At 50.1% G+C, this 27239-nt stretch overlaps 1 protein-coding gene and 1 pseudogene across 1 annotated transcript in view; one reads left to right on the top strand and one right to left on the bottom strand.

Annotated features, from left to right (window-relative positions):
* The window catches only part of NTN1 (netrin 1), a 171391-nt gene that overhangs the window by 66252 nt on the left and 77900 nt on the right, over positions 1 to 27239 (top strand). The gene's annotated exons all lie outside the window — the stretch shown is intronic.
* LOC107544483 (multiple coagulation factor deficiency protein 2 homolog pseudogene) lies at positions 4055 to 4485 on the bottom strand (annotated as a pseudogene).

Raw genomic sequence — 27239 nt, 5'->3', positions numbered from 1 at the left:
CTGTGGGAATCCCCCACCCCAGCCCATGGGTGGGATAGGAAAGGAGGCTTCACAAAGATAGAGGGGAGAGGGCTGAAGAGAAGGAACAGAAATGAAGAATGGTGAGCTTACATGTTCTGGGGTTCTGATTAGAGTATGCTTGCTGGGGGGCAGGGGAACCAGCAGACCTAGGTCAGGGGTTCCTGAAGTGTGACCTCAGGATGCATCAGCATCCCCTGGGAAATTGTCAGCAATGCAAATTATGCAGCCTACCTCAGGAGCACTGAACCAGAGCCTGCATTTTAACAAGGTTCTCCAGGTGATTCATGAGAAGGGCTGAATGGGCCACACTCGCAGGCCCGGAGATGTGAGGTGGCGCGTCTGTGATCCCACGGGTGGTTAATTGCAGAAGTGAAACTTTCTACCTGCTGTGTGGGTGAGATGGGGCAGAGTTAGTACCTGACTCTTAGGACTAGGGATTTGTGCCTGGGTAAACCCATTTGCGTTTCGTATCTTGGGGACAGAAGTTTTACATGAGCTATGATCGTGGAAGGATGGTAGAGCTGGGAAGACGGAGACCTGCCTCAGAATTCACGCACACAGCTGATTACCTGAAATGCTGTGGGCCTAGATCTCACCACCAGTTTGCCATCTGGTTGCTGACATTTCAAAACATACTTTGTTCGGTCAGCAGCAGCATCATCGTCATCACAGCACTGACCCTTTTTCAGGCGTTACTGGGATCTGTGCCCTGTGCTTAACGTGCGGGTTATCTCACTTGTCACACCAACCACACAGTCACTTAAAATTGAGGAAACTGAGGCTCATGTAGATGATGGAAGAGATGGAATTTGGATCAAGGCCCAGGTGACTCTCCCGTCACACTTACTTACACTGGGTAGGTTACATATGGCTATAGTACCTTTTGTATTTGTGATATTGTACGGATTTTATGGTTCTGGGGCAGAAGTTATCCTGAAAAGTGCCAAATCTGTTTAGTTATTATTACCATATGTTGAAGTAGATCAGACATTTTATAGTATAAATTCTAATGTCTGTATCAGTTTAAGTTTCCATACGCACTTTAATTGTTTTTTAATTATAAAGACTGAAATGGAAATTCTGTATCTCAGCCAGTTGAGAGAAAAGAATCCTAAATGCTCAAATAAGTGTGATTTATGCTGTTGCCAAAAAACACACAAAGTGAAGGACATGTGGGCACTGTCTCCTTAGTTATGATTGCTTGCAGATTATACATTTGAAGTGAAAGAGAAAGTTGGGAGTGGGGAGGCGCCCTGTAAACAGGGAGACATTGGATTACATTTAGGCTCATTCAGCTGGGAATGGGACGTAGATGGCCAGGGAGGGGATGGCCAGCTTCTCCCAACTTTCCCCATAGGTTGGGGCCGTTTTGGTGATTGGTTTATTGGTTTTTTAGCTTTTGGTGGGGGGTGGTTGGCAAACTATGGTTCATGGGCAAAATCCAGCCGGCCAGCCAGCTGTGTTTGTAAATAAAATTCTGTGGGAACGTAGCCACACTCGTTTGCATACTGCCCATGGCTGCTATCACACTACAAGGGCAGAGATGAGTTACTGAGACAGAAACTGTATATGGTCTGCAAAACCAAGTGTTTACTGTCTGCTCCTTTACATTAAAAAGTTTGCCAAACCCTGACGTAATATTACCTTTTGGATGTTTTCTAAGTTTTCTTTCTGCTGTGTGTCATAAATGCTTGAAGCTCGTTCATTCATTGGTTAATTTATTTGTCAAATATGGTTTAATCATACTGGTAAGAAATCTTAGCTAAGGGGCTGTGGGCTATGAGGGGAAAGGTATAATCAAAGGCCATGGGCTTGGCCCAGCTGGCATGGCTCGGGTTGAGCATCAACCTAGGATCCAGATCGCGGTTTGATTTCTGGTCAGGCCACATGACTCAGGTTTTGGGCTTGATCCCTGTTGTAGGGCATGCAGAAGGCAGCCGATCAATGACTCTCTCTCATCATTCATGTTTCTCTCTCTCTCCCCCTCTTCCTTTCTCTCTCTCTCTCTCAAATCAATAAAGATATATTAAAAAAAAAAAAAAAGACCATGGGCTTGATAAGAAGACACATTTGGTGAACTTGCCATGATCAGGGTTCTTAGCTACAAATAACAGAATTCACTAACTCAAGCAGAAAGGGATTCATTGGTTAATAATTTGGATAACTCTCAGAACTGTTGAGAGGGCTGAAGAAAATACAGGAGCAAAATCCCCAAACCACCCCCAGAACAAGCCACCAAGGGAGCTGCTGCGTCTTCCAGTCAGGAAGTTGCAGAACCAGGTAGCGGAGCTCCAGAACCACACCCCGCATGGCCTGTCCCTTGAGACGACGCCCCACCCTGGCTCTGCCCTGGCTGTGTCCCTGCTGACTCACATGAAGCCCTAGTCACACACAGAACCTAGCTTCAGGGGAGTCTGAGAAGGGTTTCAAGCTCTCCAGCCCCTGGATGTTGATAAAACAGTCTGCAGCCACGAAGCCACTACCTCTGTAGTTTTGCCTTGAAAGATAAATATAGAGTGTTCAACTCCTTTACCTCTGTATTAAATTTTGAGAACTTAAGACATTATTCAGTAAACATAGCAAATGAGACTGACCCCGAATACCCAAGAGAGCAGGAGTAGGTACTATGGATGTCATTCCCAGACCCATCTCCCAATCCCACCTACTTACTTTTTTGTTTTGTTTTGTCCCATCAGTTCTATTTGTCATATAACCAGAATTTATTATGTAAATATTTCAAAATAATTAGATTTTACAAGAATAGTTTACAGTTTAGCTATGATTGCACAAATACTTGAAACAGGAAACAATTTTTACAAATACATGTTTTCTTATAAGAATACTTTAATAAAGAAAATAAGTCTCTCTACTTCTTACAGGAAAATTTAGGCAGTTTTCCCCTCATTCAACCATCCTTTTAGGTTTTCTATCACAGCATGTCCACCACATCCAATAAACCAGATTATTATTTGCTGCTGCTGCTCATTTTCGACAGCTGTTGAGATTCACACTGTTAGGAGTTTTTAGGCTTCTTTTTCTAATTTTTCTTGAAAGAATTCACATATTTAGGCTAGAAGAGGTCATTCAAACAACACTCCTTCCAAATATAACTTGTATCAAGTTAATCACTGTGCTTGGTGAATGACCTTTTCACTTCTCACTTGGGCTACAGCAGCTAGCAGTTTTACCCCTGCTGTATCAAGCAGAAGGGATAAATCCTTTCATTCCCAAGTTTCTAAACTGCAGAAATGAAACCCTAGAAACCAGAGTTAAATAGAAATATTAAGAAAGCTAAAACATTTGCTGTTGATTAGAGGACACTTTTAAATCCAAGGTCTCTCCCAGGTTGAAGAAGACATAAAATAAAGTATAAGGATATGGGAGTAGTTTTATAAAATTTTGAACTGAAAAAAGGTTAAGCACTTAGGTCAGTGATATATCATATCCAAAGTGCCAGAAGGTACGGACTCTGGCTAGCTGAACTCAGTGTTTGACGCTCGTGTTATGCTGTGGCTTTGAAATAGCTTAATCGATACGTGCCCAAGGCAAGTAAGCGTTTAGCCAGGGGAACTTTACAGTTTCCTGACCACGTTTACCTGAAGAGACGGGACCCTCAAGGGGAAACATTTGGCATTCATTCCATTCCTTCACTGTTACTGAAAAGTGTGTCCTCTTGGCAAAGCTCATCTTACTTTTCAGCCAGCATGAATTAAAACCGAGAGAACACCGCCGTTCAACAGTCACGTTCCTGAGCACTCAGCTCCAGTTATCCACCAGTCTTCACAAAATTCTTCAATCAAGCCCTTGCCCAGCAGGAGATTTAACAGTACTTGGGGACTACAACATGTCCCGTGTCTCTTCTCTTTTATTTCTCTTGATTTCTCTTTCTCATTTCAGTGTAACAGCTGCTACAGGTTTTTACCAAAACACTTCAGCGGTAGTTGGAAAGGAGTCCTTTTGCATTGCCGAAAGTGTTCAATCACGTTATATCGGGCCATGTTTGCATAATAACTAGGAGATGGTCAAAAAGTGCCTACTGTCGTGATTTTGCAAACTCAGGGTTGTCGAGGTACCCATCACTGTTCTTGTCATCCCCTCTTAAAACACCATCTATTAAGCAGCTCTTCCCTCCTTGGTGGTGCCTGTTCATTCCCCTCTTTCTCATGGACATCGGTGATGGCTGTGGATAGTTCTAGGCCGTCAAGCAAATTACTACCATCATAATCATGCATGTTGCAGTAATGGAGCTGCAGTTCTTGTGGGGCCATCTCCTCCTCTGGTTTGTTGATGACACCTAGATGTTCCATGATACGCTCTTGGTCGTGCACTGTGTTCTTGTCCAGGTCCATGCTGCCCAGATGGGAGGAGCCAGCCCCCGGACTCCGGGGCCCTGGCACCTGGGGCACAAAGGGCCCAGGGCAGGCTGTACAGGAAAGGGGGTCTGAGCAGCTGCAGAGACCTCATAGTCACTGATACCCTCGCTCCCCTGCCCGCCCCATTTATCTTTCAGAGCTCCGGAGCCAGCACCTTCAGGTGGAAGGGTGGAAGGTCTGCATTCTCAGAACGCTTTATCTCACCACTTTCCAGGAAGTAGTAGTGATGTGCTCAGTGTGTGTTTCTTCTATGTCTTTCTTTTTACTTACTATTATTTTTTTAAATAAGAGAACATTGTTGCCACAGTACTTTTGAAGGACCTTTCATTCTCCTGTTCGGTTCCATTAAACTCTCTTCTTCCCGGAGACAAATAGTATCGTCCACTTATCTTTCCATATTTTCAACTTTTACTCCATGTGTGTGTCTGTGCACAATACAGAGGGTTGTTTATGAGTTAATAGGTTTATCTAAAGGCTGTCACACCAGATGTATCATTTTGCAGTTTGCTCTGTTTTTGAGATGGATCCATGTGGCTTCATCGGGTCATATGATGTGACGTTGTATAAACAAGCTACAGTTCATTTGTTCATTTCCTATTGATGGCCATGCAGCCTGTCCCCAGTTTTTGTTATTATAAACATTGCTGCAATCAGCAGCTCTGTCTGTCCATCCCGGGGTTGTGTTCAGATTTCTCTAGGATAGACACCGGGAACCAGAATTGTTCGGCTGTTTCTAGCACTACTGGGTCCTGTCAGGTTGCTGTCTAAGATGACTGCTCAAATTCCCACCAGCGCTACATGGAGGTTTTCATTTCCCTGTTTTAGCTAACACTTGATATTATCAGAGTTGTATGTTTTTGCCAGTCCAGTGGGTGTGTTGTTTAAATTTGCATTTGCATTGTTTTAATTTGGGTATGACTGATTATTAGTGAGGTTGAGCATCTTTTCAAATATATATTGGCTATTCAAGTTTCCTGTCTATAACGTGAATACTCATAGCGTGTGTGTGTGCGTGCCTGTGTGTGTTCTGTTGGGTTGTCTTTTTCTTGTTTATTTGTCGGACCTCTTTATATATTCTGGTTACAATCCTTTGTTATATGTGGTACCATTATTTGCCCCTAACCTGTCATTGTCATTTTTCCCTCTGTCCTTTGTATCCTCTGACCTGGTTTTGCTTCATGCACATGCCTGAATGAGGGCAGAAAGATGCTTCTCCACCAGATGCCGCCTGACTCAGAATGTCAGCTTCTGTATCAGTGAGAAAACCCGAAACCCTTTTAGCTGCTGCCCCTTGGGGGTGGGAAGAACAGAATCTTTTTCCTTCTTTCCACCTCCTACCTCTTTCTGAATCTAGGCGTGTTAGTTTTCTAGGACTGCTGTAAGAGATTACCATGATCTGGTGACTTACAACAACAGAAATTTATTTTTCCATAGTCAGGAGGCCAGAAGTCCGAAATTAAAGTGTTTACAGGGATGATTTCTTTTGGAGGCTCATCCCTCTCTCTTAGTGTCTGATGGCTGCTGCCAACCCTTGGAGACACACGACTCCAGTCTCTGCTTCCATCTTCACGTGGTCTTCCCTTCTGTGGGTCTCAGTGTCATCTTCTTTTCTGTTTCTTATAAGAACACCCATCATTGGATTTAGGGCCCAGCCTAAACTCAATTTAATTACATCTGTAAGGACCCTGTTTCTAAATAAGGTCACTGGGAATTAGGACATGAACATACATGTTGGGGACTATTCAACCCACTATGTTAGGCAAACTCCACAGATCCCAGAGAACAACTAGGCTAAACGCAGGGTGTCTATGTGTGTGTATGGGGTGTGTGGTGCTTGGGAGGGTATAGGGGAGGAAAAGTACATCCTGAGAGAGGTACTGTGTTCTGTGAGGTGCCATTTCCCCAGATAGGAAGAGCTGTATGTGTTGGACTTGTAGTTTATTAGAGCCACAGTCCCAGAAAACAGGCTGTGGGAGTAAAGGAAGGTGCCCCTTAGGTGAGCAGGCACAAGCCAGGCAGAACCTTGGAAATGGCCACCAACCTGTACCCCTGCCATGGAGCTGAGCAGGTGACTGTACCCCTGCAAAAGTGGGCTGAGAGGGGACCAAGGGTGGGCTACTCTGTCCCTTAACAGATATTAAACTTTATAGGAAAACAAATAAGGCCCATAGAGAAAATAGAGCAGAACCAAGAAAAAAGAGCACCGCTGACCCTCCTTATTTGTGGAGTCCATATTTGCGAATTTACCCACTCACTCTAATTTATTTGCATTCCTCAAAACAAGACTCGAGGTCCTTTCACAGATATTGTGGCCTGAGCAGAGCAGTTAGGAATCCATCTGAGTCACCTGCTGTGCATGAACCCAGCCAAGGGAGAGCAAAGCCAGGCTCTGCTTTCCTGTTTCAGCTCATGCTGTGAACAAGTATTTTTTATAGTCTAGTTGGTGCATTTTTTGAATTTTTGTGCTTGTCAATTTCATTATTTCAAGTGGCCCCCAAGTATATGCTGAAGTTCAGCCTAGTGTCCCTAAGCCCCAGGGGCTATGATATGCCTTATGGAGAAAAAGTGTGTAGATAAGCTGCCTTCAGGCATGAATTATGCTGCTGTTGGCCATGAGTTCCATGCTAATGGTCAACAATGAATCTAAAATGAGGTGTCTTTAAATAGGAACACACATAAACAAGGGTCATTATTGATCCATTTGTGAAAATGTGGCCAGAAGCTTGCAGGAACCCAGCTCTGTATTTCCCTTAGGAGCAATGGTTCAGAATTCACTAATCGAGGGTTGCCAGCAGTTTGATAGACTATGACTACCAGGAATAATGAGAACCAACTGAATCTGAAAGAGCCCACCTCTGAAGATGATTATACCATGAGATCCGGGAGCAGATGTCAGGAAATCGGCACCCTCTAATTGCAAGGAGAGGTGCGCTCTCTGTGCAACCGGAGCCAGCGTTCCCCAGCAGAGAACAGTCCGAGATTAGAAGGCATCAGGATAAGATGGAGGTGGAGATGGAATATAGGGAAAGATTACAAGAAAACTAAAAAGTTAATTGCAGAGTCAAAATCCATACAGCACAGAGTGAGGAGTAGAAAATGTGTCCAACAATAGATTCGTTCAATAAACACTAATATAGCTGTAAAGTGAACTAGCTGTGATTGAGCTACTAAGGTACTGTGCCTTACTTATTGACTTAAAAGGAGTACGGAAAAAGGAGAATTTAAACTGGCAAAAAGGTCTGGGTGACTATATTTAAGGTGGGGTACACATTACCTTTAGTATACAACATGCTTATGTTTCTGTAGTGTTTGATTTTTTTTTGCAAAAAAATATATTGATGCATTAACTTGAGTTAAATTAAAGTGGAGGTAAGGGGGAAAAAGGCATTGTCAATGTGAACTGCTGGGAAACACTTCCTCCGGTTGTCTCGTAGCTCCGGGTCCTCCCTGACTGCCTCACCACACCTGTGTCTGTGAGCATCTCCCTCTTCAGACTGTGGACCACCTGAGGGCAGCTTTCGTGTTTCTAAAGCCCCACACCGTGGGCGGCTTGTGTGAGATGCTCAGGGCCTTCTTCTTGTGGGGAGGAGTGGTGGAGGTGCGTCACATGGGAGCGTCCAGTGACGGTGGGAGAGTGAAGGACTGAGGAGCTTGAGCTTGTTCAGTTGGGTGGACCAGAAGGTGTGCAAGACTGATTCAGGAAGTTCAAGGCTTTTGAGAGACCTTTTAAGAGGTGGTTGTGAGGGGCTCTGCAAAGATCCACTATGTCCGTGTCGGCTGAGCACATCTCCCCAGGGTGGGCTGGGGTATATAGGCGTCCTGCTGAGCAGTTGACCTGTTGGTTTCCTTCTGAGAGCTTAAGTCAGGGACAGAAAGCAGTGTCTCTGCTAAAACTGTCCTTGTCCACAGAAGTTCCTGGAGCTGGACAGATCCCGGCTGAGATGGAGAGAAGGATTTGATAAATGCTGTAAATGCTCCCACTTGTAGGCCAGAGTTCATTTAGACACAGCTTCGCAGACACAATAGGAGGCCTCAGAAGGAAAGGAGGCAGGCAGGAGCGAGCTCTTTGCACTGACTCATCTTTCCCCGGGGCTGGTGACACATGGCTCTGACATTTTCTGAGGCTGCAGCTCCCAGAGACCCCTGGAGGCTCTGGGGCAGCCTTGGATGACCACTGCTCTTGACTGCCCCATGTGTGGAGGAGAGCCCGGGAGGTGGATAGGAGAGAGGTCCTTGCCGTCTCCGAGGCCTCAGAGGAAGGGATCCACGTCTCCCTCCCTGTGAACAGTTGGAGAATTTTCCTCTCATAAACAAAACAAACATGAGCTGATAGGGTGGAGGCCCCAGAGAGTCTGGGTGGCCCTTTCTTCAGCCTCTCTGCAGTTGTTTCTCCAGGGGGCAGAGTGTGGAAGCTTCTTAGAGGCCCAGAAAGCCGCCTGTGGGTCTCAGCGTCGTATCTGGTTAACCGGTGCTGGCCAGGGCTCTGTTGCTCTTGGAGAAGAGGCTGTGAGCTTTTCAGATCCTGTCCACACAGGCAAGTGGCTCAGCAGAACCCAGAGCGATGGAGCAGGTGCTCCCTGGCCAGGGCAGGCCATGTGGTGTCGTGGGCAGAGCCCCCCTGGGGCCAGGCGGCAGCACCCCGTTTTGGCCCACCCACCCTCCAACTAGCTGGGTGGCCTTCGCCAGCCCTCACTTCACGGGGCCTCAGCCGCCCCATCTTTTGCTCCAGAGGGTCACGCTGGATGGTGTCTGCCAGCTGTTTGCCTCTCTGAACCACTGAGATGGTGTGGGCTTCCTCCTGACGCCCCTCCTCCCCTGTCCCCCGTCTCTTCCACAGTCTCACAGACTTACCCCGTTTTGTTTCTGAAGCTGAAACCCCAGGCCTTTCTGTGGAGCTGAGGAAGATGGTGCTTCCCTCAGCCTGAAAACTGGGGCCAGAGAACATGCCATCCATCACGTCCTCATTGTCACTGTGGAAGGTCCCGGAAGGTCAGCTTCCAACTGCCTCCCCGTACAGAGTCCTGTCTGTATTGCTCGGGGGCTGCCCTTTCACAGAGCCAGTGGGAAAGTATCCCTTGTCGTCCCCAGAAGAGGTGATAAGAGACATTATTTTGAAGGTTGACAAGTAGAAGTTCGGAGAATGCGATGCTCTATTAAAGTACAAGGGCAGATAGAACTATTTTGAAGCGTTGAGCACATCCTATTTATTTTATTGCTGATTGAGTATATTTTGTCTGCTTTTGGGAAGGGTTTGTGGCCGAGGTACAAGGGGTGGCTTTTGATATGAAAATGTGCATTGTGACAACCTGAATGGGGTGTGGGAGGGGGGCAGAGAGGGCCCCCGCTTGGCAGAGGAGGGGCCCCGATGCGGGTCCAGCCCAGCCGGGGCGACACCAGGGAAGCGTCGAGGCGTGAAAGGGTGCTTTTAGGAAAGTCTGGATCAGACATGATGTTATAGGAAAAAATGCAGCGTCTAAGGAAACAGCGCGTGAATGGAGAGAAAGCCGAGAGACGGGGCAGGGAGGCAGGGAGGTCATAAAACAGATTGTCATCGGGAGCCAGGCAAAGGGGCCGTGCTGCTGGCTGGAGAGAAGATGGCAGAGACTCCCTGCTTCCCAAGGGAAGGCCGAGCCTCGGGGTGGAACAGCTGCGGGGTGGCCGGTGAGGCCACGGGCAGGCCTGTGCATTTCTGAAGCATGAGGACAGCAGCAGCCTCGGACAGAGCCACTGCCCCTTGGCCTGTGCCAGCGGGAGAAGCTGTGCCTGTGCAGGGCTGTGCCCTCTCACCTTGACCCCCAAACCTCTGGGGTGGGCAACAGGGTCTGCAGTGGGGGAAAGGACTCACCTTGTCCGAGACACTCTTTGGAGATGAGTGAGAGGCATGGAATCTGGCCCCCTTTGTCCACTCTGCGACAGGCACCTTGTCACATCCAGGTGCTGCCACTATCCAAGTGACCTGGGGCAGGTTATTCTTTGTGCCTCAGTTTCCTCACCTGTAAAAGGGGGTTAATGTCAGTGCCTACCTCAGAGGGATGGAAGGATTAAATTAATTCTTTTTTTTAATGTCAATATTTTATTTATAGCCAAAATGGAACTTTTTTTCTTTTAACACCTTGCTGACCGGTCACGAGTATACACGTTTCCATGTCCGAACGTTGCTGATTGGTCGCAAGATAACTCATGTCTGCACTTGAATTAATTTAAGTAATTTTAAACACCTTGCTGACCGGTCACGACAGAAAAGTGTAGCCGGCCTCATGGGCAAGTTCTGGCTCGAAATAGCTGGTCAGCAAGGCTTAACTTCCCCAGCGTTAAAGAAGCTAACTTATCAGTGATAGTTTCATGTGCCCTTCTGAGTTTACCTCTTTTTCAAATCAGAGTGTTATGGGGTGTGACATTTTCTCATGAACCAGTGATGCATACGTAAGTTTAAAATTACTTTGATTACTGAAATGTTGTTTGCTAGAACATTTCTGTGAGTTGATTTAAAAAATAAAATAGCCCTGGCCAGGGTGTCTCAATTGGTTGAATGTTGTCCCGTATACTGAAAGGTCGCTGGTTCAATTCCTGGTCAGGGCACATACCCAGGTTGTGGGTTTGATCCCCCGTTGGGGTGTGTGTGGGAGGTAACTAATTGATATTTCTCTCTCGCATCAGTGTTTCTCTCTCCTCCCTCTCCCTCTTTCTCTAAAATCAATAAAAAAATATAAAATCAAATCAAATCAAGGGAACTTTCTAATTTTTTGTGGGATATTAGTAAACGAAATGCATGAATCCGGTTTGGAGGAGCAGGACAGCTCCCTGGGCTTCCAGGAGGCTGGTGGAGGCCCGAGCTGGCTTACTGAGCCTTGTTTCTAATAGGGGCTCCACAGGCCCTGGGGACAGTGGAAAGTGACATCCTGCTGGCATTGGTGGAGGGATGGGGTATTAGCAGCCTTTACAGGGCCACTGGTAAAGGGGTTCATTCAACAGCAAGCATTAGTTTTGTTTTTTTAATCCTCACTTGAGGATGGAGGGTGTGTGTGTGTGTGTCTGTGTGTCTGTGTGTGTATACACACACACACACACACACACACACACACATATATGTATTTTCCATTGCTTTTCAGAGAGTGGGAGAGAGAGAGATAGAAACATCAATGTGAAAGAGACACATCAATTGGCTGCCTCCTGCATGCACCTTGGACTGGGGCCAGGGGTCGAGCCTGCAACCAAGGTACGTGCCCTTGACCGGAATCAGACCCAAGGCCCTTCAGCCTGCGGGCTGACACTCTAACCACTGGGCCAAACTGGCCAGGGCACAAGGCGGTTCTGAGCCTGGAGTGACTTGTGAGGACTCGGCATGCAGTAGCAGGTACTCCGTGAGTGCCAGGCTCCTCCTGGAACTTCCACTCGTTTGTAGGTTCGTAGCTCCACCTCCTCCCCATTTTCACCTCAGGCCGGACCAAGGGGCACTCGATGTTTCACTTCTTGAGGAACTGCCGGACTGGTTCCCAAAGTGGCGGCACCATTTGACGTTCCCACAGGAATGCGTGAGGGCTCCACTTCCTCCACATCCTCACCAGCACTGCTGAGTATTTGCCTGTTGATTCTAGACATTGCAGTAGGTACGCATTGGTATCTCGCGGTAGCTTTGGGTTGCATTTCCCTGATGGCTAGGGCTGTTAAGCCTCTTTTCTTGTGCTTATTATAAGGCCATTGTGTATCTTCTTTGGAGAAATGTCCGTTCAGATCCTCTGCCAATTTAAACTGGTCAGTCAGTTGTTAGGAATGCTTGGAGGAAGGCCTTGCACATGGGAAGTGCTGGCGAGTTACTCTTAGGGAGAGTCCCCAGGACTTGGCTGCCCAACTACTCACCTACCCATGCTAAGGATTTAGGGGTGCTGCATAAATGACCAGGCATGCAGAGCTGGTGGCTCTATGTTCCCTTCAGATATTTCCTGGCTTGGGGAGAGGCTGGAACATTTGCCATCCCATCACAGGCCAAACACCCACCAGACTTTTTTTTTTTTTTAATATATCTTTATTGATTTCAGAGAGAGGAAAAGAGAGGGAGAGACAGAGAGAGAAACATCAATGATGAGAGAGTCATTGATTGAGCCCGCAACCCGGGCATGTGCCCTGACCGGGAATCGAACCCCGATCGCCTGGATCCTAGGTCGACGCTCAACTGCTGAGTCACGCCCGGCCGGGCTCCACCAGACTTTTTGGATGGGGGGTTTCCTCAAGTCCCTATGGTGGGGCACGGGCCTGCACATACCTGACTGCCTTTGGTGATGACTTCAGTGCCGCTCAGGATCTGGATTCACCCATGCGCCCCTGAGCAGCTGCTGGCGGAGGTTGTCACACACACAGTGTCATGGGGGCCACATGAAGACCTCCTGAGTCCTGCCCACCCCTCCTTACAGCACCTTCCTCCTGTGCTTTGTCACTGCACTTACTCAGCCCGCCTTGTTTGTACCAGCAGCTTGCTGCTCAGGTGGTACAAGCTTTGGCTCAGTATAAGCTTTCCTTTTCATTTTGTTTTTGCTTAAAAATACTCCGGTTTTTCCAAGAGGTGATCAGTCCTTGGTGACGATTGATCTTGGTTTGACCTCAGCATTTCAAGTACAGCAGGTCCTCAAATAACAAATGTTGTTTTGCTCAACCTTGTTGTAACGTTGATGAGAAAAAAAATTGATGCCGGGGCCACTGTGTGGAGTTTGCACTTCCATCCCATGTCCACGTGGTTTTCTCCGGGGACTCTGGTTTCCTCCCACATCCCAAAGCTGTGCCTGTGAAGTGACTTGGCAAGTCTCAGTTGTCCCAGTAAGAGTGAGTATGAGGGTGTATGTGTGAGGGATGGATTCCGCCTTGTGCCCTGAGCTGCTGGGGTAGGCTCCGGGCACCCGTGACTCTCAGTTGGAATAAGCCGGTTGGAAAAATAATGATCTGACTTGTTTTTATTAATCTTTCTTATATGTATGTATATAGCTCATGTTTTATTTCAGTGTTTAATAGTAGAAGTGTTTTAAGTCTTTATTTGGAAGTTTGGTGATATCTTTGACCAGAACTATGCTCTAGAAACTTAACTCTTGTTTATGTCAGTTAACCTGTGGTGAAATGGGTTTTATTATACATTCATTGTTTTGCTTAAACTTGAGGTTTCCAAGAACCTATCGATGTTGGGTGAGGACCTCTTTGGCGCTCCCTGGAGACCTGTTGTGAGCCCCAAGAGAAGCGACAGCCAAGGACCTGGAGGATTAAGCGACCAAGCTATCTGTCATCCTGCCTGGTGGAACAAGGGGGGAGTCACCCTGTTTCCGTACAGGGCCATGAAGGGCAAGGAAAATTAGGGTGCACGGGTCTGGATGGACACATTGGGCGGATAGCTGATGTCATAATTTGAATGAGCCAGTCATACGGTGAACTAGGTCTGGGCAGCCAGCTTGTTAGTGACCCCACTGGTGATAAAACTCCTGTTGTCTCCCAAAGGACAGTTTTCCCCTTTTCCTAGAGGCCATTTATATCCAACTTCTCGTTCCCATGGCCTCCTTCACTCCTTTCTCCTCGAGCGCCTCTGGCTGCCCCCTCTCCTCGCTGTGCGGGGGGGGGGGGGGGGTGCTTAATTTTCCCTCCCGCAGTATAATATCTGGCAATCGCGCCTCATCCTACTTTGATTTCCTCCCCACCTTCTCCGTTAATCCGTGCCTGCTGAAAGCGTGCTTCCTGCGATTTTCCCTGCTCAGCTCAGGCGCTGCTTTCCTCCCTGGGACCTCTCGGCATTTCTGTGCATACCTATGATTATTACGATTCTGGCTCTGGGATAACGTGTGCTTGCTCACATGCTCTCCGCGGAGGCTCCGCTACCTTCCCACACCTTCCGTGCCCGTGAGGATCGTGATCTGCAGCGTCCCGCACCTGGTCAGCCGAACCAAGGCTCAGCCCAGGGTTGGCAGCTCCGGTCAGCAACACGTGTTTCCCTGGACACAGAGCAGCTGCCCATCCACTTCCACAAAACACCCGCCCCTCCGCCGCCCCGGTCTTTTCCTCTCCCTGTGATCGCACCTACTTCCTTAAACCAGTCCTCCTGTTACCATTTCCAGACCTCTCAATGTCTCCGTCACCTCCCCTGAAACCCTTCAGTTGGTCAGTGACCCTCTTCTTGATGTGGGAAAGGTGGACTGTGACCCGGTCAGTGCCACAGGGGTGTTACCTTTCTCAGTCGTAGACATTTGGGGGTCTACAGAGTTAGTTTCAGAATTACACTTTTTTTTTTTTTTTTTTTAGCAGCAACACTCCCCCCAATACCCACGAGTCCCCTCCAGTGTGATTCATAACTAACAGATGGTGACTTGGAAGGGAGGCGCTGGAGTTCGGGGCAGTGGCCTTAATGTCCCAGTGGTACTCCTGTCCAGGTGACAGGGCTGCTGTAAAGAGAAAGAGTGGGTCGTGGGAGTGTAACGTACCCAGGAAACGGGCAGGCTGTCAAGGCGTAACCCCAGCTCCTCATCTCCTGCTTTTGTTTCTGATTAAGTTTTTTTTATTGTTTTTTGCTCATGTTGCAAAGGCGATGCCTGTCAGTTGTAGAAAACTTAGAAGATAATGCTAGGAACAGTGAATCCCACCAGCCTGAGTGACTGTTAATGCCTAGAGTATCTCTCGCCTCATAGACCTTTTCCCACGTGTGTGTTTCTGCTGTGCCTGCAGCCACACTACTTTTTACTTAATGTATTTTTGTCATCTTTCTGTGTCATTGAATAGTGTTCTAACCTGTGGTTTTGTGTGGCTGTGTAGTATTGCATCTTTGGATGTACATGATTCAGTTAATCAGGCATTTCAACGTGCGTGTTTGGGCTGTTTTCGCATCTTTTGCATTCCAAGCTTTGCTGTGTGGAATTGTCCTTCTGAGCTTATCCTCCTGCTGTTCGTTCTCAGCGTTCCCTACGGATAAATCCCTAGATGAGGGGCTGCTAGCTCAAAGAGCAAGCACATGTTTAAGACTTTTGATATGCGTTTTATTATTGCTTTCCCTAAAATGCTCGTCCCTGTTTCTTTATACGTATCCTGCATTAGTTACTCTAAAAAAATATTGGCCAACTTGGAAGACAGAAAGTGGTATTTGGTTGTTTTAATTTGTACACCTTCGAAAACTAACCAGGAAGATTAAATAGTTTTGTAAGTTTATATTTTGTGTATTACCTTTTGGGGTATTTATATATTTTTCTACTAAGAGTTCATTTTTTTTCTTAATGAATTCTTTATATGTTAAGATTGTAACTTCTTTTTTTATTATTCTTACCTGAGGACATTATTTCCATTGCTTTCCAGAGAGAGTGGGAGGGAGAGAGAAAGAGAAACATTGATGTGGGAGAGACACATCGATTGGTTGCCTCTTGCAGGTGCCCAGGCCAGCGATCGAGCCTGCAACTGAGGTTTGTGCCCTTGACCAGAATTGAACCAAAGACCCTTCAGTCTAAGGGCCAGTGCTCTAACCACTGAGCCAAACCAGCCAAAGCAAAGATTTTTGTAACTTTTTGTCCATCTTTTATCTTAAGAGTTATTTCTTTCAGGTTGCTATTGATTTTATTATTTAAATTTTAACATGTGTGTGCTTTTTGACATAGTTTAAAATTGTCATATACCCAGATATATGTTTTATGATTTTTTTACTTCTGATGTTATCCTCTGGAAAGCTCTTCTGACCTCCAAGATTATATGAGTATTTACTTACATTTCCATCTAGTAATTTTTGTTTTACATGTAAACTTCTGATCTGTCTGAAACGTCTTGGTAGACGGCACATAAGTAGAGTATAACCACTATGCTTTTTGAGTCTAGACCAGCTGCCTTAGCACCGCTTATTACTCAACCTGTCCTTTTTCCAGTTTTCCCCTCATTTTATGAAGTAAACAGGTCTCACTTTAGACTTTCTGTTTGATTAAATTCTCTCTCTATTCTCATGCCAGTTCACGCTGTTTTGATTCTTGTGGCTGACGACACACTTTGAGGCTCTGGGAAGCCTTGGGAACGGCACAACACCATGCAAATGCAAAGGACTGTTCAGGTCGCCGTTCCCAGTCTTTGTGTATGTTACGGTCGCTGTCCTCCCCGGTGACAGTAAATAATCTGTGTTTATTAAAGCTCTTCTTTAGGGATCCTCAGTAGAGTAACTTTGCCGTTTGAACCAGCCGGTGCTCAGGTCTGTTAATAAATGTTTGGCTTGTCCCCTGCCCTGAGCTGTGCACAGAGCCCGGTACCCAGGAGAGAGAGGCAGGGCGGTGTCAGCCCAGGCCCCTCGGTTTCACTGCCATGTCATAATCACATCCGTTTTTCTTAAAAATCAGCAACCCCACTCTGCTGACTCATGTCCTTGACTCCTGGACGCTTTCTTCCCTAGCCGGGCACAATCCTTGCTTTCCGCTTCCTGATGGGGGGATTCAGGGTGGGAATGTGGCGTGGGACCCGGAGCTCGAGCAGGGTGGGGACGCCGCTTCCTCATGCCCTCGCTGGGCTGTTGCCATGACAGTCGGCCGGACAGACACGTTGTCCCTGTGCTCTCCTCCCTCCAGCTCTCTCTCACTCTCCTTCCTGAACTCAGAGGGAGTGTGTGGGTGGGAAGCTGCTGGGTGGTCTGCCCAGACTTCCAAGGGATCCTCGACCACACCCAGGGCCTAAGAGGGGCCTGGGCCTCCCTCAGACCACACTCAGCCGTGCTTTCTTTTCCAGCGATGCCTTCAGTGATAGTGACGGTGAGGAAGAGCCGGTGATGACCAGGCAGTAGCCAGTGATGGGGTGGACACCCCGCAGAGGTCTCCTGTGCACAGATGCATAGTTGCGTTACTGAGCACCTACCTGCTTTGTGCCCGAAATGATGGTGGATACTGTGGGCAGTTAAAAGAAAGCTGCGTTTCAGCGCTTGCTCTCACTCTGTTAGCCAAGGCTGCAGTCAAGCAGTTGAGCTCCCAGCTTCCAGACCCTGGGACCTGACGGTCCGGTTTGAAACCCTGACTGCCACTACTGTGATACTTGGACAAATGACTGAAGTTTCTGTGCCGCAGGTTCCTCATCTGTGGAATGGGAGTGATGCTTCCCAGGGTCATTGTGAGGATTAAAGAGTTAGTATATAGGAACGTCACAGTGCCTGGAACATGCCGTGTTTGCAGTTATTCTTGTTGCTGTTGTTGCACGTGTGTAACACGTGTCTTTCCTATACTCCCGCGAGCCGAGAGCCTGCTGTCCTTTCTGTGTTCACCGCTGCACAGCCTTCCACAGGCTGGACACCCAGTAAATACGTTACTGATAATACGAATGTGAATTATTACTGATCCCTCCCTCTGCAGGCTCTTTGTTACATTACCTGATCTAAGTTTCAAACAGCTTTTAAATGAGGGTTTATGTGTGTTTTACAGATGACGAACCCAGGGAGCCTAAGGAACTCCCCGGAGGCTGCCCAGCCAACAAGTGGCTGGGCCATGAGTCACCCCCAGTCAGCCTGACCCCAAAGCAGAGTCAGGATGAATGGGCGAGTGACGAATGGGGTGGGGACATTTGAAAGAAGAAGAAGAAGACAATACAGCATTTAAGGAATTTAATAGATCTATTGGTGTGGGCGACGTAGAGAGGAAGGGCCGATGGGCAGTCAGGAGGGAGACGAGTGGACTTCACGACATTTGGTTTGTGAAGGAAATGAAAACACTCTTGGAGCTGAGGCGTGCTGTGATCCTGCTTGCATTTTCGTAAGATCAGCCTCATAAGGCTGCTCTGTTGGAGGCCGGGGGAGGACTTGGGAGTTTCCAGCTCAGAGATGATGGAGGCTTGGGTGTGGTGGGATGACGGGGAAAGTGGGCACATTCGGGATCCTTGTGGGAGGTGGTGCCACCAGAACTTGGTGGGTTACTTGTGGAAACAGAGTAAAGAAATGGACCCGAGTTCTTCTCAAGTGATTGTGCAACTCTGAAGTTAGGAGCCACTCGGAGGGCACGTGCTGTGGTGACGGGTGAGAGCAGTGGCTTCTGTGTCCCCAGTTTGTGACCTGAGGAGCATGGTGTAGGCTGAGAGTGGGACGTTCAGAGGGGGCGGCAGGTGCAGAGGAGGAGGGACCAGGCTCTGTGGCCTGATTTCCCTGGATGCACTGTGCCTCTGCTGGGCACACTTGGCCTTAAAAACCACTTTGGGCTCAGGGAGCCGGAGAGGCAAGTACCATGTACCTGCACCATCCCCCCCCCGGAATGGTAGAAGGTCTCCTGAGAATGTGCTTTTTTATTAATGAGACACAAGTGGCTCAGGGAGAGTTAATCTTCCTAGGAATCAAAGAAATGTCAAGTTCATCTAAGGGTATCCTAAGTGACCATGGCCTCTGTGGTCTGGGAGTGGGAGCTTCTGATTCAATCCACTCCCTCCAGAACCTTCCTGTGGTTTACCAGGAGGGTGGGAGGGTGTTGAAGGATGGGCCACAAAGAACACGATGCTTCTGGCAGTCAGCCCTGGACCCAGGGGACCAGCGGGAGGGCAGTGGAGGTGGCTCTCTAGCCTGACATCTGTGCATGACCCCCAGTGCACAGCCGAGGGAACACCCTCATCCACCCCCTCCCCCACCTCAGACCCCCGTTTCTAGACTGATGTTCTTCATCTGAGCCTAATGCTGTCCCTGGATGTCTTCCTTGGATTCAGTTCCTGGGAGGAGGAAGAACCCGGAGTCCTTGACGTGGCTGTCCCTTTGGTAGATTACCAGGGCGTCCCCTCACCCATCCCTCAAGGCCTCTAGCGTGTTTCATCTCTGCCCCGTGTGAAGGGCTGCCTGGAGCCAGTTCACCTACACCGAGTGCAGAGTGGTGACCAAAGTCAGAACCTTCCTGGAATTTCCAGGCACTGAGCGAACAGAAAGAAATGGTCCCTAGAGCTGGGGAAAAAAAATCCCATTTGACGTTTATCCGAGGTGCTATGGAACAGAAGAAAGAGAATTTAAAAATGAACCAAGGGGCCTGCAGCCCCATCTTGGACGCTACCCCGAGTGACCGGGCCAGGGCCTCCTTTCTTCGCTTGCAAAACCGGGGGCTGGCTCTCATCTCCAGGCCCCTTTCGGCAGTAACACTATCCCGTGCAGCACTCGCTTTCATTACCTAGCCCGGCAAAAGAGCGAGGGCTGAGATTAACACCCTCAGTTACGTCTTTGCAGAGCTCAGACCTGAGGAAATTGAAAAACACTCCAGCCAGCATGGAATTGGGTTTACAGTGCATTCACTGGAGACGCCAGTGGGCCTCATTAAAAGGCACTTTATCTGCAAGGCCCCAGAGAGCGGCCCGAGCCGAGGAAGAGCAGAGACAGAAATGGAGGGGGACTCGCGGGCCGCCTGCTGCAGTGGAAAGAATGCGGGACTGTGGGTTTCAGCTGCGCCTCCTGCTCCGACTGCTGCACTCACCGGGTACTTTCATTCCCTGATGGCTTTTCCTCTCTGGGAGGAAACAGTCCCTTCAAGCGCCAGCATTCTGAGTGACCTAGTGAATTTCATCACGGCCGAGGTTTGTTCGCGTCTAAGGTGTGTGCATATGTTAAAAGGAAAAACAAAAACAAAAATGAAAATGGGAATGCCCCCAGAGCACGTCCTACTCGGCATCTGCCCCAAATCTCTTGACTCCGAGTCGCCCGGCATCTGCCCCGAATCTCCTGACTCCGAGTCGCCGTCGCTGGTGCCTGTTTTCTACCGGTCCTCTCCCACGCTGCGGGTTAGAGGCTCATTTGTAGCCACTGACTCGTGAGCCGCCCCGACGGCCTGGCTGACATCTGTTCCAGAAATGGCAAAATGTAGAAAAATGTGTGTTCTCAGGATTGATCAACTCTCATTCAACAAAGAGTTTGAAAACTGTGAGCTCATGGGGCCAGCAGTTGTGTCTATACCTCCTCCAGGAACCCGGCCGCTTGGGTGTTGGTTCTAGGAGAAGGTGCCTTATTGGGGAGCAGGGTCTTGGTGTGCCGGTGCTCATGCTCTAGAAGTTACGTCTGTCCCTAAAGCCATCAAGGGCTCGCTCTGACACCCGTGATGGAAGCCTGGTGACGCCCGGGTCAGGCTGGTCGGTAGCTGTCTCTCCTGCTCTCTCTCCGTGATGTGCGTTAGCGAGCAAGTTTAGATTTCTCACCTGTGGGAGGCAGGTGATGGGGTGGGGAGGGCAGGGCCTTTGGGGTGGGTCAGACAGGTTTCCTCCCAGCTCTTTCATTCCTGCAGGTCAGGCAGGTTGTCATGTGCTTGTCCCTTAGCCATGAGATGGAGGTAACCCTGAGGACTAAGGGAGGTGGCAGGGAGGCCCCTCCTCCCCTTACCTAGGTGCCGGGGGAGTTGCTCAAAGACTCAGAGCCTGTCCTCCAGGGGTTCGGGGGAGTTGCTCAAAGACTCAGAGCCTGTCCTCCAGGGGTTTCCGACCTTGTTTGGCAGTCTCTTTCCCCAAAGCCCAGGAGGGGGCAGCTCCCACTGGCTGCCCCTCAAACTTAACCACCGAGGGCCAAAGACATCTGCTCCCCAGACCTGCTCCCACCCTGGGTTTCCCCCTTTGGCCCCTGACATCTCTTGGACCCTAAATACCTCAGGGCATTCCCCTTCTTAACATGCTGGTGTACAACCTACAGGTCTGCCTGAGCCCCCCTCCAGTGGGTTTCCCCTTCTTTCCCCCCAGTCCACACCTGCAAGCTCCATAGTGTCCGTCCCAAGTGTGCAAGGCCTTGCAGCACAGTGGTGGTTCTTACCTGCCGTGAGCATTGTATCCCTGTTATCTTAGTGTCTTGGACTCTTGATTCTCTCACTGATACTGAGGCTAGGTGTGCTTATATCCACCGCGGAGCTCTCTGTCCCCCCTCTGCCTGGGGCTGGGGCAGGTGCCTCTCCTCTGTCCGGGCCCTAATTTCCTGTGTGTGTTGCAATTATGGTCTCCTGGCTCTTCCTCCAGACTGGCAGGCATACTCAGGGCCTTTGCACTGCCTGTCTCTTCTCCTGAAGTGTCCTCCTGCATCTCTGCATCGCTCACATGTCACCTACTTGATGAGGCCTCCATAGCCCCCTATTTAAAACCCCAACCCTTCTCTCTGACATCCGGTACCCCTGTCCTGCGCCCCCCCCCCCCCCCCCCCGCCTTATTTCCCTTCATGACACTATCACCCTCTTATACGCCACACGATTTCTTCGGCGCCTTGTTGATTGTCTGGCTGCAGTCACTGGCGACAGGGAATTTTGCCTATTTGTTCCCTGCTGAATCCCCTGTGCCTGGCACAGTGCCTGGTGTGTAGCTTTCAATAGATACTTGCTGGATGAATGAGTGAATGAATGAAGTGCATTTTCCCCATTTTAAATGGTCCATTTTGGCCTGCCCTCCCCTCGATTCTGGCCTCCTGGAGGGCAGGGCCACGTTCTGTTTGTCTTTGTTTTGGCCGTAGTATTTCCTGGGTGCCTTTTTGATGAATGGATGGTGTCCCAGCCTCTGTCTGAATTCTGCCTGTAAATGGAAATCAGAGCATGCACTTTGGTCTTTGAAAGGCGAGCTTTTTGGGTGGTTTCTCTTCAGCACTCACCCCTTGATCACCTACCCATGTACCCGCTCTTTTCCTCTCCCCCAGCCCCTCATGCGCACATTTTGGGCTCATTATTTTCTCATTTTGTCCACTAACAAGCCATGTGCTTTCAGGAACATTATACACGCCCACCTCCAAGCCTTTGCTCCTGCTGTCCCCCCTGCCAGGAATGCCCTCGCCCTTGGCCTCCTGGAAAACTCCTACGTATCCCTCACTTGCTTTGTACCCTTCTTCCCTGTGCACACCCTGAATGTCCCTCCCCTCTAGCAGGGGCCCACTCCTAGGTCATGCCTACCTTCTGCACTAGTATATGAACTTTCAAGCCAGCTACCACATCCTGTGCCCCTTTGTGCTCCTTGGCATGAGGCTGACCTATACGTTTATCAGGCGAACCAGCAAGAAAATGAATATTTCCACCAGGCTAATACAAAGCTCCATCCACACTTGGGATGAGTGTGGTCCCGCCTGACTCCTGGAGCATTTTAAATGCCACTGGTTAGAGTTGTGGCCAGATCCCTGTGCCGATTGTAAATGCTCACAGCCTGATACGAGTTCTTTCTCCCCTGTAACTGCTGACCACATGGTCACTACTCAGAGCCATGCCAACTTCCCCCAAGCCCTGGGCAACTGATTAGTCTCCTTCCTGACCCCTCCCGGGGCCCTGAGAGTGCACCTCTCCAGTGGGGAGGCCTGCTGCTACCCCTGGGGGAGTCTGAGGGCTGGGAAGGAGGCAAGTGTAGAGCACTGAGCTGCAGCTGCAGGTGTATCTCCTCGCCCCACTTGTCCTTCCGGGAGGAAGTCTGGCTGCAGAGCCGTGGTCAGGAGGTCAGGTGTCTGCCCGAGGACGTGCTGCTGGAGGAGCTGGGCAGCCCAGCGTGGGCAGAGCCACCTCTCCTCCCTGTGTCCTGGCATTTGGCTGTGTCTGAACCTGGGCCGTAGGTCTACTCAGCAGGTTTGGTCTAGACCTCTAGTGACCATGGGGTGTGTGAACTGGGACCCCCCCTCCCTTCATTCTTGTTGGAGTTGAAAAGCAAGTGGGCCGCCGTGGCCTTCTGTTCTGTGAAGGGACCTTCCCAGCGAGTGTGTGAAAGCCCCACTAGTCACAGAAATGGGGATCTCCCGAAATACGGACCCCTTTGTTCTGGGGCTGATAATAGCTCTCCTCTTGCCCTCAGATGACTGGTTTCTTGCCAGTTCCTCCTTAGTGATAACTGGGTGTACCCCCTGCACCCCACTTCTTGGAACTTCTAGGGTTGCAGCCACCTCGACCTCAGAGCAGTCTGACTGGATCTTACGTCAATAATAAAGGTTGGCTTTATCGGGGAGTCTTACTCCTTGTATGTTAACACCACCTGAGGAGCTTTAAAAAACTGCCCAGCCAGGACCTCACTTGGACTAATTAATTAATCAGATTAATCAGTTTCCTACCCATACGTTTTTCTTTTTAAAGCTTTCCAAGTGAGTCCACTGTGCAGCAGGAGGAGAGAACCGTCAGGACAGACGATCACTGCACTGCTCAAACCAGTTGGTCCCTTTGTACAGCCCTGTGCTTTCAGGGGCCCCCTCGGTGCACAGATGCCCACGCTCGGCCCGGGGGCAGAGTGAGTGCAGACTCAGCCCCTGCTTTGCAGGAGGCAGGGTTTAAGCCTGAGGCCGGTGCTCTTTCTCATGGTGGCTGCTTGTTAGGTATTTGCAGACCTGAAATGAACCTCACCAGGACCACTCAATATTGGATTCTGGGAGAGGTGAGCAAACTTGTTCTAGGACTCGACGGTCCAGTTTGGGATGCCTGTCCCTGAGCCCCACGCCCCTAGGGTGCCACCTTCTGAATGAACACCCCATCCACGTGCCCGCAGCCCCGTAACCCCGTTACTTGAACCAAACCCTCTGAGCTCTCTACCTGGAAACTGGCATCCCCATCCGCTCCAGGGACCCAGTGAGACACGGTGTCCCCCAGCTCCTGACTCTCCCAGGTCCCCCCTCTTTTCTCCATCCCCACTCCTCCAGCTGAGGTCTTCATCTTCACCCACCTTTTCCAGGTCTTTGCATCTCCACCCTCATCACCCCCTGATCTGGTCTTTCCTCACCATCAGAGGGTCCCTGTCCTGTGGAAAGTGTGTGAGACCAGCTGCCATCTGGGTCTGAAAGTGCCCCCACCCCCAGCACACCTTTGCCTACCTCTGTGCCTGTCTCCGGCTGCGACCCCCTCGCAGCCTTCCCACCAGCCTCCCACCGGCCAGACCGTGCTGAGGCCAGTCTCGTGCAAGGTTGCTTCTTGCCTCTGAGCCTTTGCACGTCCTGCTCCCTGCCCTTGGAAGACTCAGGTTTCTCCTGCTCCCAGCAGTGTTAGTTCATTAGCCACTCTCAGGGGTCAACTACGTAGTCGTTTGTGACCTTCAGACTCTTGCCTGACCCCTGGAGCAGAGGATTGGTTAAGTCCCATGTTCCTTGGAGCCCATCGAATTCTGCCGCAATTGTGAAGACCACTGGCACTGGTGGGTGCTGATGGTGCTCACAGGGCCCGTTCCTTCTGGAGAGACTGGCCTCTGACTTCTGGCACCATCGTGTCACCTACAGATTGAGGCTCTGGAGTGGCTGCAGTGGAGTCCTTGCCCTAAGGTCACCCGGGCTTCCAGAGCTTGTAGGGCATTGGACTGGCTTTGCTTTGGGAGACTAGAGTTGCAGCCCTGGGCCCACCGGTGCCCGATGGGGGATAACTGAGTACTGGCTGCACCCGGACCACACTCAGTGCACTCCCCACCCAAACGCATTCCGTGTCACAGCCCCGGCAGATACGTGTGCACTCGCACACAACACCTGTCCTCACGTCCTGCTGAAATCTCTGAGCCCACTTCCTCCCATTTTGCCGGTACACCAAACCAGGCTGCTTTCTGGAATCTTTCTAGAGTCAGTCCCCGCTGAGGAGGAGCTGTCCCGGGCCGTGGAAGGGACCGCTTTCCCTGGATGGAGTGGGCGGGAACTTCTCCACCAGCCGGCCAGCGGCCAGGGTCAGGGAATGAGCGCTGGCCTCCGTCCTCCTCCCTGTCCCAAACCAACTGAAATGTATTTTATTCTGAAATAGTTACAAGGGGAGTCACAGTTAAGAGGATAGATAGTGTAGCGAATGCCTGTGTGTCCACCTTCAGCGGCACCAAATGGCAAATTCTGCTTTCTTTCTTTTGCTTTATTCTTTTTTTTTTTTAAGAAATTGATCTTTAGGAAGCCCCACCCTCATCCCCACCTCAGTCCTGCAGAGTGGGAACGTGCAGTGTGGAGACGGGGAAAGGCCCCAGGAACCAGTGCTCAAGCCCTTCCCTCTGGCCCCGCCACACGCTCCTCACGGACGGAGGCTCTTCCGCAGTGGGGCCCCTGCCCTCCGACCTTTCCTTCCCTGATGCCACTGCCCTGCTTCTCACTCGTGGGCAGAAAGTGGATGGAGGGAGGGCAAAGGGAGGCCTCCATCTCTTCAGTATCCAAAAAGGAACATACATGGATGGTAAGAAAAAATAAAGTTACTCTCCCTCAGGGGTCAGGAGAGAGAGGCTGATGACCCAAACTCCCATGCTGTTCTGTAGCTTTCCTCTGCTTGGAATGCCTTTCCCCTCCCCCATATACAATCTTCTATCTGTTCCTCAAGGCCTAGCTCAGGTGACACCTCCTCTGTAAAGGTTCCTGTCAGCCAGTCAGAAATGTTCTCTGCATTTGCTAAACCCTCCTTGCATATTATCAGTGCCTGGAATTGAGTTGTGTCCATGCTTTGTCCCTCCCTCCCTCCCACCAGGCAGTAACTTCGAGGAGGCCAGTGACTGAGTCTCCTGTTTATTTTTGTATCCCCCCACCCACTGGCCCAGGTGGGTGGGCATGAAGATTTGATGAGTGAATGAATGAATGAATGAATGCAGAGTGCCCCATTGCTGGGGCAGGCATGTCTCTACTAGTAAGAGTTGGCAAGCATACTGGGTGTCCGGGGCTGGACCTGGAGCTTCCTCCGCGTCTGGTTCCGGGAAGGAGACAGGTGTTTCGGGATGCCCAGGCCAGAGGCTGTGTCTCTGCAGTTTGCTCTGGGCCGGCCCCACTGAAGTCCCGCTAGTCCCATCGTAGAGAATCATGAGCAACAGGACGGGATCCAGGTCCCCGCCCCAGCCAGCCTTCCTTGCTCCCCACAGTGAGGCCTGCAGCCTCCAGAAGCCACAAGGCCTGCCGGTTTGCAGGAATCCCGGTGTGTTTTTTCCCGTCGAGTGACTCTAAATCGTCTTTAAAATGATTGCTCAACTTGAAAACCCCTGCCGGCGGTGTCTGTGGTGGTTTGGATCCTGCTCCACATTTCATTCCTTTCCCCAAATTGTTCATTATTTCATTTGCATAAATTTCAGTGGTGAGATATTGCCCCAGGCCTAGGAAGCTCAAATAGACCTCGTAATGGGGCAGCAGAGATGAGGGGCAGACTCAGTCTGGCCGAGGCGTGTGTGCCTGATTTTCTCGGCTCTGTCTTCTGCAAGAGCTCCTGCAAGGGCAACTGCCCAGGAAGGCAAGAATGCGCTGCTTCCAGGAGGCGCAGGACCGTGGCCCTGCCTGTCCCTGGCCTTGACCCGTCCCCTTCTCTCTGCATGTTGTCACCAAAGTTCCTTGTCCAGGCGGGAGACAGAGCCAGACAAACCCTCGCTCCCACCTGGGCTCTGGCATCCCCTCCCCATCAGTCAATCCATCCACGCCGACTTATTGAGCGCCATGCAGGGTACTGACAGCCAGGCGCTCGGTGCTGCCACGGGCAGACTCAGAAGCGAAAGACACAAGGAGATAAGACTCTTGTGCGCGGGCCAGTGTGGACAAGACAAGGCAGCTGGGTTAGGTGCCAGGCCAGGGTTGCAGGCAGTCAGAGCTTTGGGGGGGATGGGTGGGATGTGGGGGAGAGAACTTGACCTGAGGGCTGAAGACGGTAGTGAAAGTCGGCCAGCTCTCTGGCGCTGAGCTCCCCACCAGGTCTGCCCGAGGCCGGCCTCCAGCTATAAGCAGCCCGCCCAGGGCTGCAGCCCCTCGGTGTACCTGAGGGTGCTGTTTCTTGACGTGGCATGTGGTGGAGGAGGTTAGGATGGCTGCTCTGGCTCAAGTCGATGGATGCCACGGAGGAGGGGGTTTAACAGAGGGGTCTTTGAGGAGAGTGAGTAGGGGGGTGGGGCTGGAGCACAGCGGAGGGGAGTCGTGGTGATGGGGTTGGGAAGATGCGAGGAGCCTCGAATGTCAGGCTCTGGAATCTAGATGTGTCTGTTAGGCTCAGTGGAGCCAGGGCAGGTTTCTGATCAGACAAAGGG

Source organism: Miniopterus natalensis, chromosome 17, assembly GCF_054644295.1.
Source record: "Miniopterus natalensis isolate mMinNat1 chromosome 17, mMinNat1.hap1, whole genome shotgun sequence".
Taxonomy (NCBI): domain Eukaryota; kingdom Metazoa; phylum Chordata; class Mammalia; order Chiroptera; family Miniopteridae; genus Miniopterus; species Miniopterus natalensis.
The sequence above is the reverse complement of the archived record's forward strand: the minus strand, read 5'-3'. Positions and strand labels throughout refer to the sequence as shown.